Below are 15,272 nucleotides of genomic sequence, written 5' to 3' on the forward strand. Positions count from 1 at the left end.
GTTACTTCACGGAAATGTGACTCACATAGAGGTGACTCTGTCTTTAAGTTACATTTGAAACAAACTCACATTATCTCAATAAGTTTAGTGGCCTGTTTCTAATGTCAAACCTGCAGAGCAGAACTTTTAGATATGAATGAACGTCGGTTACGTTCAAGACAAACGAGTTCACACAATGCTGATTAAACCATCGGATAAATATCTCGACATTCCCACGCTGGCCGTTTGGCCGTTAATCATGTGGCTCTGCTAGACTCTTCAAATGTTATCGGACTGAATGGATGAAATTCTGATAGTGAAACGAGTCATTTCGTGGTTGTTGTGTGACTCTCAAAACAATTTATCCACCGTTTTACAGCTGCAACAGTAGGTTATGGCCAGTGGTGAACTGGCTATCAGGCATACTGTTGTGGGACAAATCCCATTGGGCCGGTGGACCATCAAAACATACCCGTTTTTACTGAATGTCTCTGTGTGCCTGACCATGAGAGCCAATCACAGGCGAGTGTTATGGAATTTTCCATCTTTAGGAGTTACAGGTTGGAGTGGAAAATTCCATAACACCATTAAAGCACTCCGGCTTTAATACTTTTTTGTTGGTATTAATGGGCAAATATATTATCTAATAAACTAACTAAAAATTTAATGATCTTCTGCCAAAAAAAACTTATATAAAAGGTAGGAGTTACACTAATTCAACAGGAAGTTTTATCCTTTATCTCTAGTTAATGATTCAGTTCAACCAATATTCATCGCAGTTACACACATTCAAACATTTGAAACTTAAACAAGTCAAGTCAAATAAAAATCAAGCATCAATCTCCATAAATGGACTTTTATTTCCCTCTAACTTGTCTTCTCAGGTGGTTTTTGCCACCAGGCAGGAGAATATACAAATCATTCAGTCTCCAGTTTAAGAATTTTAACCGAATTGCTAAAAAAAAATAGCTTTAAGCTAATCAGACGTCAGACTGAGGCGTAGACTTGTAGGTTGAAAATGTTCCAACTTGTGCTTTTATGACTCCAGTTCATGAACATACAGACTCTGGCTCTTCCTGTTATTTCCCTTCAGTCTCTCTCCTTTTTCCTCTCCTGTCTGAACGTTCATGAAGTAGATTCATAAAGCTCCGGCAGATTTTTTCACTCAAGTTGAAACATTTTCGACTCACACGGACGAGTCAGGACGGCGTCAGTTCTCGCTGCCCCACGCCGCTCTCGTTCGCCCACATCAATCTCTGTGCTCATCCCTCAAAATCCTATTTTTTATCTAATTCTATTTTACATATAACAATAAATAAAGCAAGACAGAAGACAAAAGCTACACAAGATGAAGAAGGTGTATGATGTTGTTTAGTAGAAAGCATGTATGAATTCCTTCAGAAACATGGACGGGTCTGACTCTGTCTGTCTGTCTCTCAGTTGGTATTAAATGTTAATCAGCCTCCTGCAGACTCAGCTGCTCTTTCGGCTTCATGTTTCTTAATTCAGCTCCAATTCTTCACCTCATTCTTTATGCAGAAATCAGCCCCTCAAAAAAAAAAAAAAAAAAACCCTCCTGCAGACATTAGCCACACTCCCAAAATACAAGGTATAGATAGACAGCTATTCTTAGAGACTGAAAAGTTTGTGGTGCCAGAGAGGAAAGGTCATCGGGCATTGTAGCTCCTTTGGGGAGCTTTTGACATTTCTGTTATATTATCTTTGCACACAGGTGGAAACTTCACCCTGATTGTGAAGCTACAGAGAATGTCGGGGGGTCGCCGAAATCATTAGGATTTGTTGTCCGGTGACTTTAATATCCACAGCACATTTAATGTCACTTTAGTTGTTGAGATGTTGTGATGTGACACAGAGCGACATTATCATATGAATGGAGTCGTGTTTGTGTCCATCTGATGAATGTGAGTCCAATATTCACTCTGCTTTTAGCTCAGGTTTGGTCTCCTCCAACTTCAACTGCTAAATGTTTCACTTCCTGCTGCTGGTTTGATAAACATGATGAGACTGAACTATACAGTCAATGTGCCATAAAACCAAAGCTATTTGAAATGTACATTATATTATTATAATTATTATACATTTCTTACGCAATTTCTCAAGATCATATTTTATTTTGATTATTTTTTACTCATTTTTGTCTCTTATAATTAGCTTTGTCTGCGTTGCATCATTGGCCTCCTGTTGAATACGTTAAGTCTGTTGTTGTTGTTGTTGTTGTTGTTGTTGTTGTTGTTGTACGTCTCTCCTCGTCATGTCCTGTCAATCACTAATTTCACTCTTTCAATATAAAAAAACAAACAAACAAAAAACAAAGCTATGAGCTAAAAGAGGCTAAGAAGCTCTTGTAGAGCTGCAGAGTTGTTTCACCCTCACATTCGTTATTTGATTAAGTGTCAATATAAAACTATTGATCAGTGAAACTTGAAAATCGGCAGTTTGAATGTTTACTGTCAAGTCTCATCTGGCAATTTCTGTTTTGTAATGTTTTTAATTATTTAAATAACACACATTTAAAGTGTTGACATGCATGAAAAATGCATATTTTGTTGTATTTATGTACACTTGACATCGAATGTATTGTACATGAATATTAATTGTAAAGTTTATATTATTAAACATACAAGCTACATACAGCGCTCTGCACATGTGAACCGTTACGATAACTGTCTGACTCTCTGGCTTTAAATCCTGTGTATCATAGAGGCCTATATACACTATATGTGTGTGTGAGAGAGAGAAAGAGCACACACACTCTGCAGATTGGATCAGAAGCCTCGTCGCCACGGGGAACCACAGTTTGATTGATGGCAGCCGCATTTCCACCATCAGCTTCCCTGTGAGAATCCAAAATGGCTGCCTGTTTCCACGGAGACAACAGACGTCCCCCCCCCCACCCGCCAAGGAGATGAATGAAAACTCTCCTTGACAGAGAGAGAGAGAGAGAGAGAGAGAGAGAGAGAGAGAGAGAGAGGTGTCACAGGTTTGAGCTCCAGTCATGATGTTTTATTTTAGACGAAGCTGATAATAATAACAATATGTAGTTTTAGGGTGAACAATGAGGGATCGTTTTAAAGCGGCGCCCCCTGTTGGTTACAGTCGGACTCAGCGAAATCATTCTTTACGCTTCAGTTTTGAAGTTGGAAGGAAATTTCTAACCCTGAAGAGTTCAAAATAAACTCATCTGGGAACTTAGCAGAAGCATTAGCATCGATGCCCCTGAATACGTAGAGTGGAAACATATGGAAATGTTGTAAGTTTACACATACATCAAACATAAAAAACACTTTGCCCTCGTTCTACATTCAGACTCGTGTTAGTCAAGTAAATTCAGGAAAAGTGAGTTCATGTCCCCGTCAAGCTAACAGACTAGTCATCTAGCTAGCTTGCTAACCTCGCTAGCTGCTCATGTAATCGATGTCATAATTTTACTGAGCATCAATCTCATCAGATCATTTATTTTGCCCAAATTTGCCAAATGTGACTGAATCTGAAGCAGCTTGTGTTATGATTTGCAACTGCTGTTATGTGTAATTTTGTGATAAACTGCAGAAATATTTAAAAGCAGCAACTCATCTCTGGAAATGTGATTCCATAAACTGATAATAGGTCTAATAATATGTCATAAATCCCTGCAGGAATAAAAAATGAGATTAGAAATCTCACAGGTTTTCGAGGTTTTCTGACAGTGGAAATTAATCTGCGCTGTTAGCTTGACAGGAACGTGAACTTACTTTTCCTGAATTTATATTTTTATAAATTCAGATTGAAGAAGAAGCAGATTTTCGCCTTGTTTTTATTCACATGAATTTAACTGCAGGACTAAATTTGTGCAGTCTGTCACAAACAAAGTACAGTCTGTGCTAATGTACATGAATGAATGAAGGAATTAATCACTTTTTTGTTATTATTGTGTCATGCATACAGTTGTATACTCGGCCTGAATGAGCTTACAAGACACCATAAGACAACAGCAGAGAAAGAAAATAAGGAAACAACTGAAGCATTTTTCACCTTCAGATCTTCAGACTATTAATGGAAAGTGCAGAACTTCTAATTTACTGTCAGAAGAACTGAAAAATCTAGATAATACTAATTAAACAATCTATCTTGTCTTCTTTTCCAGGCTTAAATACATCAAAATCAAACAGCCATTCCCATTCCCATAGCCTATGTATTCCTATACTGTGATTTCCTTCTCACAGCATTAATGAATTCACCATTAACTATTAATCTGAACCATTTATGATGTTGTATATGGTATCATTGTAATCCTTGGCCATCAAAACATGGGGGTAGACATCACTTCTTCTGTGTTATCATGTTTGGTTCAGGAGATATGTCGCAATATACATAATTAGGGTTATGGCGGAAAGTAAATTGGTCGCCATGGCCACCAGAGGCATTTTTTTGCGATGGCCCCATTTCTGAAAATGTTCAGGGCCCCAAACTGTACAAGTGTGCCAAGTCATCATCGTTTGTCTGTTCTGATATTTTGGCTTTTTGGGACAAATAAACAGACGGTTCAGTGGTCTAACGTGTGAATTCATAAATTCGCTGAACACACCTTTAGTCTGACTTTGTCTTAGTCTTAGAAGACGACGGTGTATAATTTTGCTTTGTAGAGGACATGTCCCTCAGTTTTATAATCTCAGTTTAGTTTCTCTCTAAAAAATCATTCTAAACTGTGTCCTCTCGCTGTCCGGCTGCCAAAGTCCAGATGAGAGAAAAGAGAGGAGAAGACGAAACACATTTTCCTCCATAAAAAGTGTCAAAATGTTAATAAACTCATCCACGTCGTCGCCTCTCAGACATCATAAAGTTTGTTTTTTTCTTTTGTGGGCATTCACTCCTGAGTACAATTGATCTCATCGTATATATACGGAGGTTGTCGGGACTTAAGCAGCCACAGAGAAAAGACTGAAGACAGGACTGAAAAAAAGTACTTTCACCTCATCTGCATGTTTTCTGGGTAAAAAATAGTTTAATAAATGTTGTTATTTACAGTTAATCTTCACCCAAAAAGATGTTGGGAGTGACCATCAAGGTCAATGCTGTTTATAGTAAAGATACGATATTTATCATGTCAGCAGGTCTGATTTTAAGCAGGATTACAGCATTAAAACACTTCTTTTGTTTGTTATACTTCCATTATTATTATATAAAGCACAATAACCAGTTTCATTTGATTTTTTTTCAGCTGTGGAACCTTCATGCTTCATTGTGTTGCCTCCATTTTATAAATCAAACCTACGCCTTTGCTTGACGATGTGTTTTTTTTTGTTGTTGTTGTTGTGAGAGCTTTTTCTGCAGTCTCAAAAGCAGCGAAAATCAAAACCAAACCAATTACTGAACTACCATGCTGGAGGAATCTATAAAAATCTGTTTTGAGAAGGGATTTTTGAGATTCTACTAATCAATACATACAGTACGGTACAAGCTGTGGCTGGTTTTTATTCAAACACGTATAGATTGTAATATCCTGGCAGCAACGTACTGTACATCAGCATCTGTGGATATTTCTGAAGAAAGAAAGGTGATAATAACTTAAAATAAATAGTAAAATTCACTCACGGACCGACGATAAACACACAGTTATGACTCACTGAACAAGCTGCATTTGTCTAAAAAAAAAAAAAAATCTCCCTTTTTCTTGTTAAAACTTTCTGGCACCACTGAGACGTTACTCAGCTAAAAGATATTTTTGGGTTTCTTAGTCAATTATGGACACCCACGTAATAATAATAATAATTCCTCCTATAACTAACTGTATCAGAGACGTAGCTCCGGTCCTCCCTGAAGCAATGTGCATCAAATGTGAAACACTTGATGCTGAGTGAGGAAATGAGCCAAAAATGAGCTAATTTATGTAGAAATATGCAGACGCTCGTTGGCCTGTGGCGGACCCCGGAGGGCTTCACTTTGGCTCCCGGTAATCAAGTGATGGCAGCGGGAGCAGACGATTGGTTACTTTTTATTGATCCCGGTTGTGTTTTGTCAAATTAAGACCACATTACACATCAAACCCCCCCCCCCCCTTTTTTTTCCTCCTTTACATATGAAGATGAAAAAGCTGATTCCGGTGGCTAAAATTTCTGTTTCTGTGTCCACTCGTCGTCGGTGGTGTTTGTGATGATTTATCGATGCGACGGCTACAACGGTTTAAAACGTCTGGATGAAGATGTTTTCTGTAGAGGCAGGATGTGTGTGTGTGTGTGTGTGTGTGTGTTTGGGATTCAGGCTGCCGGCTGCCTCGCTGGATCTCAGCCTGCTGCAGACCTGAGCAGCATTTTAACAGCCAGCAGGCAGCTCACAGCACCACAGTGTCCCATTTCTACCACATACAGTACTGACAACAGAGCTGCAACATAATGAAGTACTGTGCAGGACCTTCTACTTCTACTGCACCACATTTTATAAGGAAAATGATTGTGCTTATTTATTTGGCAGCTGTAGTGACTTTATATGTAAAGATTTTACATGTATGGTCATCAATATTCAACCGTGTCTCCTAGAAATTACGTTCAAATGTGATTGAATTGCAAATACACTTTGCTAGAAACGTAACGCTGGATGAAATGTTGTTAATTTGACAAGTTGCAAAAATGTTGCTACTGAACGTAGGAGTGAAACGTTCACAGACGACGTGCCTGGTTGCTGCAGTGACTTGAAGCACAACATGTTTATTAATATTTAAGCCACACACCAGTCTTTCACCAACCTTAACCATAGTGCTTTATTAATGTAGCTTCATTCATTCGTTACCTGTCAACATAATCCAGGCAACGATTATGTTTACCAACACAACTGGGAAAACAATAAAGCCGTATATGATGGTAATTTCTAGGAGACAGGGTTGCAATATTGTATCAAGTGTAATAATAATTTGTATAAAGTGATTTTGAAGAAGGGGTTGATAATGATGTTTTGTGTAAATGGTATTTATAGTGTTTTTGATGGATTTACATGCATAATATATGATGAGTTTATTAAATATGATGCATTGTTTTAGATTAAAGTACCCATCAGTATATAAAGTAATTAAAAGTTGCTTCATCATAACAGCTGCAACATTAAAATGCTGCTAACATCAGTTATCCAACATTTAATTACGTAACACTAAAATGGGTCGTTTTGCACATTGAGCACTATTAGTAACCTTTTAATACTTAATAATACTTAAACATGCATTAACTTTTTTTGCCACTTGGGGACATCAGAAACAAGCTGTAACCCCAACACTGACATATCGTCACTTTTTAAGTTGATATGTCGAACTTGTTAGCAAACAGTTGCTTTTATTCACATCCAGTAGTTACGGAGCAACATTATCATTCATTTGGAGTCGTGTTTCTGTCCACCTGGTGAATGCAAGTCCAATATTCACTCTCTTTTAGCTCTGTTTTTGCTCTCTACCAACTCCTGAGGGAAATATCTGGCTCTTTAGCCGCTAAATGCTCCACTATGTTCACCAGCTAGTCTACAGCTAACTGTGTCTAATTGCCATAGAGCTTTTTCTCATAAAAACAACGCTATGAGAGCGCTGAGAGTGAACCAAAACAGTAAAGTCGCAGCCGGACAGATAAACAATGAGCTGCAACTCGTTATAAAGCTCCGTAAAGCCGATAATTCTCTGTAGGTTCATCACTACGAGCCACAACCAACACATTATTGTCAGCTCATACATTGTTATCATAAAAAATAAGTAAGTACATTTTGCTGATAATACTTCTGTACTTTTACTTTAACCTGCACTAACTTATTTTTTTGGCCACTTGAGGGCAGCAGAAACAAGCTGAAAACACAACACTGACATATCTTCACTTTATAAAATTGATATGGTGAACATGTTAACATGTTAAAAATGTGCACATTCAGCACACACGGAGTATTCTCTTAGAGTTGTATGTCCAATATTCACTCTCCTTCTAGCTCCGTTTCGATCTCCACAAACTGAGCGAAATATCTGCCTTTCTATCTTCACCAGTTTGTTGCTAACTGTGTGTATTTGGCGTTTGGTGCTGAGCAGGTAGTGTACAGAGGGCTAGAAAACCAAAACAATGAGCTGAAAGGCACTAAAATGCTCCGTAGAGCTGAGGGGAACTGCAGTGTCAGGTGATAATTATCACTACCAGCAATCCCTTTAATCTACAAGTAGTCATGTGATCAATTTTTACTATAAAAACACTGATTAAAGCCACTTTTTGCTTCGTTTACTGAGGGAAACATGCATCAGTGATTTGGTGATTTACAGGACCGAAGACATCTTGATGACTACCATAGGAGGACAAAAAGCTGGAAAAATTCAAGTGTTACACATATAGGAGCTTTAAAGAGATTAAGTTAACTAGTTAATTTAGGTTTTTGGAGCAGGGCCATGCCTCAACCACACCTCTAATCGCCTGTCAGGTCTACTTATTCCTGGTCAACCCATCCTGCCATGTTTGTCTCAGATATATCGACCCACCCTCCCTTTCCTCATCCCTTCATCCTCTCTTCCCTCCTCCCCTCATCCCTTCCTATTCAATCCGGTGCGTACGTCTCCCACATCTCATTCTAGGAACCGTCTGGGGGTCTGTAACCACCTTCACCCTTCCCCCTTTACGTCCATTTATCTGTCCTCAACATCTAATACCTCCTGACTTTCCATTAAAACCTTTAAACATATTGTTGTGGTGTGGTTCTTGCTAGTGAGCCGGCTTTTTTTTCCCGTATGGGGTCGTTAATGTGCTTTAATGGATGCTGTTTTGTTTTACTGTAATGTTTTATGCAGTGCATTAAATGTATTATGCATTCAGGTTTCCTTGAAAATTAAATCTCTAACTGAACCTCGTTTAATAAGAGCTATGTTTTCAAGAAGACTTATTCATTTTTAAAGCGTATACAGGTAAAACTTTTCTCACATCTTCTCAATCAGCACCACCCGAACACACCGTGGACGACCGTGTCACGTGATCGATTGCGGGGTTCCCAAATTCCATCGTTTTCCGAGTTTGTTTTCCCTCAGTGACCCTGGATTCTCCCTGACTCACCTTCTCTATTTCTTCTCACTTCTCAGTTCCCCACTGTCTTTCTTACAGTTCCTCATTTCACTTGTTTCTAATCTCTTTCCTTTCCTTCTGTCTGTCTCCATCAATCATCTCGCTTCCCTTCCCTCGACCACCTTACTCTTTTTTCTTTTCCCCTCTCTTCTTGAGTCATTCTTTCTTCCCATAGTCCCACATCCGCTTCCGTCTCATTCGTCTTCTCTCTGTTTCTGTCTACCTTTGTCTCTCGCATCTTCTGTTTCCTCAAATGTCCCCCCCGATTCCCTCGTCGTCGTCTCCGTCTCTCTTTTTTTTTCTCACTTCCTTTTTTCTTCTTGCTTCTCTCCCTCTCGCCGGCTCTTTCTCCCACTCTCATCTATATTTTTTCCCCCCCCATCCCATCCCATCCCATCACGTCCGTCCTCTTTTCGTCTCCTTCCTCCTGTTTCCTGCCTTCTGAAACATCAGCACTCACAGCGGGCTGTCGAACCACCCGCAGATTCTACCCACAATTCACCTCTCTTCTCATAATGAGGACGACGGGCGCTCGCGGTGTCGAGTTCAAACGCTGAAAGCAGCAATTAAAACAAGTTTATGAGTCAGTTTCGGCGGAGAGGTGAAAGTGGGACTGTGGTGTTTGATGCTGCAGTCGGCTGAGTGTTTTCTTCTCATGTAAACCTTTTAAAATCTATTTTATGATAATTCTGACATAAAGGCCCTGCTCATGGCATTAAAATGTGTCTCAGGTGATCCGATCACAAGTGGACAGCTCTAAGTACAGGTGTGAACGCACCCAAAACGCATCAAGATCCAATAGCTCAGATCACATTCGGAGGTGGTCTGGACCATATATAGCCACGTTGTTTTAGCAGTGTTTACATGAATGTGTACTGGACCACCTACTCAACTGACATCCTCTGCGAAAGTGGAAGTATGTACTCATTCTAGGGATGTGCAGAGGGCCCAGTATTTGTATTTGTATCTGTATTTGTTGAGGCAGCAAAATCATTTGTATTTGTATTCGAATAAAAGTAGACAGAGGCTTAAAAATCCTGATTTTGTTTTTATCACGCTTTTAATTTTAGAAAATTCAAGATGAAAATTAAAGTGATGTCCAAATTAAGAAATGTGCGTCATGTAGCAGGTGGATGTGACTCCCCTCGTTGAGACCTGCTTATAGACGTAACAGCGGAGCAGAGGAGAGACACTGAGATAGTGACTATAACTGACCTGCTCGCTTGTATTTGACATGTTTTGTTTTTTTCTTCACAAAAACAAATAATTTTAAAAATATTTGTATGAAATAAACATTCGTAAAAAAAAAAAAACACTACTTGTGCTTTGCCGAATAACATATTTGTATTCGGGCACACCCCTAATGCATTCATGCACCAACAGCGTCATATTAGAGTGCGAAATAGAGTTGCATCACTGCCATCAACCACATAGTCACATGATTTAAAAGCCCCCAACCCCCTTGGCATCCGTCCTTCTTTTGCATGGATTACATTAATAAATTACTCTTATTGGCTTTTTACTCACAAAGCTTTTATTGCACTTACAGTAACGTAACGAGTGTAGTTGTCGCTGTCTGAGGATCCTAGCTCGACCATAAATGACAGCGAAACACAGCAGACACAATGTTTATTTATGTTATTTATCTAACTTATGTGCACTCGCTTCATTTCCTGTTAATGTCAGGTGTGAGCTGATGTACTCAGAGCTCTCCACTTGTGATCAGATCACTCAAGATGCTTGTTAATGTCAGGTGTGAACAGGGCCAAAGACTCTGGTCTACTTGTGCTGCTGCTGCACCACTTAACCGAAAACCCATCACTTAAAAAGTCTCATTTGCACTGGATTCATTTCTCCAGGAGAAGTGAGCTGTTTATAATATTACCTGTGCTGGTCAGTGATTTTAATCCAGTCTGGAGCAGATATGTGAGTAATGTTTCACCTCCACCACAGTTATAATTACAGCTGCAATTAGCTACTGTTTTTTGGCGAACTCGCTCCTCCGCACTTAAAACCTTTCTGAACATCTTTGCATTTTAAAGTGTATTTTTCCACAAGAGAAGCTGCTTTAAAAAACACACAGAAACACGTTAACACCAACACACACAGAGGTCTATTTTAGAACCAATATAAAGACTATGTTTAACATAGATATCTGACAAATAACAGTATATAAATATATAAGTATATAACAGAAAAAGCATAATATGTCCTCTTTAATTTAAATTTTTCAGTAAATGTATGAAACCTCTGAAAACTCCTGCTGGTAGCTTCTTGTTTTAGACCTGAAATATACCCTAAACATACACATACAGACAACACTGTACACTCCCAGCACACATTCTGACTGCAATGCACTGTTTGTCCCTGTGCAGGCAATAATCCAGACACAAATTCATCCATCATGTTAAGAGTTTTAAGGCATAATTTTATAAAACAGCAATGCAGGAAATCTGTGTCCAGCTAATTCACTGCCTCAGATATTAAATGTCCACACACACACACACACACACACACACAGATGAACACTGATGGAGACTGACAGACACACAGACAAACAGATGCAGACTCTCTCTCTCTCCTCTGGAGCTCCATCTGTGTAATGACATCTCACGCTTGGTTAGGACTCTGCTGCATAATTAGAGCTCTGGCAGCTGATGGATGGCACTGCAGCACCTCCACCCTGTCGACCTTGGCCTCACCTACACCAGGCCGAGCAGACCTGTCTGCACGGGTCCGAAAAACTGGTACCTGACCAGAAATGGACCGGTATTTATCTACAAACCGAAACAAGCAGGTAAAACCTACCAATGTAAAAGTACTAATACAGCGATGTAAAAATACTCAAGTAAAAGTCCTGCATGACAAATCCTACTGCAGTAAAAGTACATAAGTATTATGAGCTTGATGTAGTTAAAGTATTGCAGTAAAAGTACATAAGTATTATGAGCTTGATGTAGTTAAAGTATTGCAGTAAAAGTAGTGGTTTGGTCCCTCTGACTGATATATTATTATATATGACATCATTAGATTATTAATAGTGAAGCATCAGTGTTAGAGCAGCATGTTACTGTTGTAGCTGCTGGAGGTGGAGCTAGTTTACACTACTTTATATACAGTCAGCTAGTTTAGTCCAGTGGTTCCCAACCTAGGGGTCGGGCCCTTCTGAAGGGTCAGCAGATAAATCTGAGGGGTCGTGAGATGATTAATGGGAGAGGAAAGAAGAAAAAACAAAGTCCTGATACACAAATCTGTTTTCAGTTTTTTGGACTTTTTCTCTAATCTTTGATTTTTTGGTGAAATATTGGATCATTTGAACATTTATTGAAATGAAAGCATGTGAGAAGTTTAGAGGGAAAAATCACTATTTGGTGGAGCTGTTAACAACTCATAGACATGTGAAATGTGACCCGTAAATCTTTAAAAATGAATCGTGAATATATACTTTGGTAATTCCCTAAAACAGCTGATCACTGTAGTTTTTTGTAGTGCATTTGTTGGGGACTATTTTCAGTGGTGGATGAATCTACATTTGGTGCTTTAGTGAGTATCTGTGGCAGCAGGACGGTGTGTGTGTGATTGAATCAAAATAAACTATAGTGTGTGTTCATGTTAATGAAACAATGTGTCACCCAGTGCAGCGATGCAGCTCACTGACGTGTTTTTAATAGTTTCTTGACGACAACGGAGGAATAAGATATATCAGGCTTTGGATACACACACAATACTCGTTAGTAGATCAGTTCATTGTTTTAGTTTTTCACGGGATTTGTCAACTACAAGAGAGACAATGTCATCAGTCGTATCCTTTAATACGGAGTCACATGTTTCACATGATAAAGACTCACACTGTAATTAAACCAATCCAAACTAATTCATTACTGAATGATTCAAACTCATAAAGAGAAAAACTTCACCTCTCAATATTTAAAAAACACAAGTACCATCCTGGAAACTCTCTTGGTTTGCAGGCAAATTACATGAATAGTCAAGAGTTTTAATGTGTTCCCATAATGAGTTTTACTTTCATGTCAATATTTGATTTTTTTCTTTTTTTTTTTTTTTTTTTCTAAATCAGAGTAGGCGTCATAATTTCCAAATGCTGGAAATCTCATTTTGGAGTGAAACTTTAGAAACACAGAGATGGCTGCAGGGGTGCAGAGCGCGCCAAAATTTCCATGAGGGCACAGATTGAGTCATACATGTCTGTCCACGATGCAAATCAGCAGGGAGACGAGATAATGAAGCCCCAGATGACAGGAACCTGCCAAGCTGTTAGCAGCTGATACACTGATTGGTTAGAATAAAGAAAGAAATTAATGTGTGAAAATGTGTGAAAATGTGTTCACTGACCCGACCGACCAAACAGCTTCATCCATTCACAAATCTCTAAACCATTTTTGCATGTTTTTTGTGTTAGAGAGGAAGCAACTAGCAGTTCATCAGGGACACATAGAGATAATTATGTGCAATACTTAAAGCTTAAAGGGTAATTTAACCCAAATTACAAAAAAAATAAATAAATTTGTTTCTTGCACTAGGTTTCAGTGTTAACGTGCCTGGATCTCAGCACTGAAGTATGGAAGTAGTATTTCTATTTTCCATTAATATCACATACATCAGGTTTATATTGAGGTTCTGATGTGTGTTTGATTTATATGCATTATATGATGTGATTGTACCGATGTTAGTGAAGAAAGTAGGTGTTGGTCGATGTGTGATGATGACACATATGTTAACTATTCAAAATCATTATTGATGATCCTGATGGATTCATATGATTACTTGTTATTAGTTATTATAGACGGTGAAAATTATGTAAGTTTTAATTGGTATTTGTTTGAAATTAATGTATACCATTACTGAATATCTAATATATTTGATTACTGGTGGTGATTCACATATTTACTTGTTTTGAGTGTTCATGATAGATCATTGTAACCATCTAAAGGTGTTCCTTAATTGATTTTAAGGTAATGGTAATAAGATCTTGTGATCAAAAAGGAGGTGGTCTGTCTGTGGGGGAAATATTTGTGTGTTCATCTTCTATCCTGGGAGCAGCAGGTCACGACTTGTCTCTTTCAGAGCTGTTCATCTCTCCGTCTACTGGCCGGGATATGCAGCCGCCTTAATAAGGCTGGCTGTCTCCTATGGTAACCAAGGTCAGGTGGAGATATGCTGTGCTTTGTGCAGACGGTCAGACCGGTCTCCTCGTAGAATGGATTGCAAGTGACCTGAGTACAGACTACATGACTTCAGTTGACTTTTTTCTTATAGTTCAGAACCCAATAGAGGCATAGATGATGGAGGTAGTAAGGGTAAGGATTTGGTGAAAGGTTTAAATGCTCTTGTCAGGAAGTAGACCACAGAATTGAGTGATGTTGCACAGTTTCACTTGTTCTGTAACTCTGTTCTCCTCGATTGAGCTTTAATAAATGTTCCTGCATAAGACATCCGGACAAGTTCTTCACTGTGCCAGCTCTCCATCAGTTCCTTCATAAATACAGGTCATGCACTGTGTATAGTTTAAGAACTGTAATGTTTATAATGTACATAGATTGAATGTCATTTCTTGACTTTTTATTTTGTTGTATTTATTACTCCTAATTCTGTTTTTCCTTGTTTCCTACACTGCTGTAACATGTTAATTTCCCACCTGGCGATTAATAAAGTCTCATCTTATCTTATTACTTTCTGACTTCAATGATTTCTCAACACATTTTTTTAGCCAGACATGAAAAACTAAACCAGTTGCTATGTTGGGTTTGGCTACGTGAAAACAAGTTGGAGTAAAAAAAACAAGGTCCTAATGGGAGGGACAATCTTTATTTAATGAATCAGAGGTGTCTTTAAACCAGCACCCTCATCAAAAACATTTAAGAAACCTTCCTTTTTTGTCATATCAAACGGCCATGTTGGTAGAGGAGGAGGTGGGGGAGCTGGTTTCAGAGCCGGATGCAGACAGCTGTCATGGAAACAGATGCCACTTTGTTCATCTTGCCATCTTTGATTGCAACTCCCCCTGCACCCCCCCATCGATGGCGTGCTGAGCCCCGCTTCTCCTTGATGCCGGATCAGAAAGGAAGTGCCGGTGTAAACACCGTCACTGGATTTGATGAATAAATAATTGTTAAATGATAATTGTTTGAGAGGAGAGCGGGAGTCGGGCCGTCGACGCCAGATGTGCTTTAATAATTGTTTAAAGGTTTCACTGTCCAGTAATTAGCTGACAGT

At 38.8% G+C, this 15,272-nt stretch overlaps 1 long non-coding RNA gene across 1 annotated transcript; it reads left to right on the top strand.

Moving 5' to 3' along the window:
• Nucleotides 1-10,628: 10,628 nt before the first annotated feature.
• Nucleotides 10,629-14,728, top strand: LOC137169200 (uncharacterized). Its single transcript, XR_010924412.1, has 3 exons — nucleotides 10,629-10,964; nucleotides 11,663-11,835; nucleotides 14,124-14,728. It is a non-coding gene; the product is annotated as an uncharacterized lncRNA (long non-coding RNA).
• The last annotated feature ends 544 nt before the right edge of the window (nucleotides 14,729-15,272 follow it).

This window comes from Thunnus thynnus, chromosome 18 (assembly GCF_963924715.1).
Source record: "Thunnus thynnus chromosome 18, fThuThy2.1, whole genome shotgun sequence".
Lineage (NCBI taxonomy): Eukaryota > Metazoa > Chordata > Actinopteri > Scombriformes > Scombridae > Thunnus > Thunnus thynnus.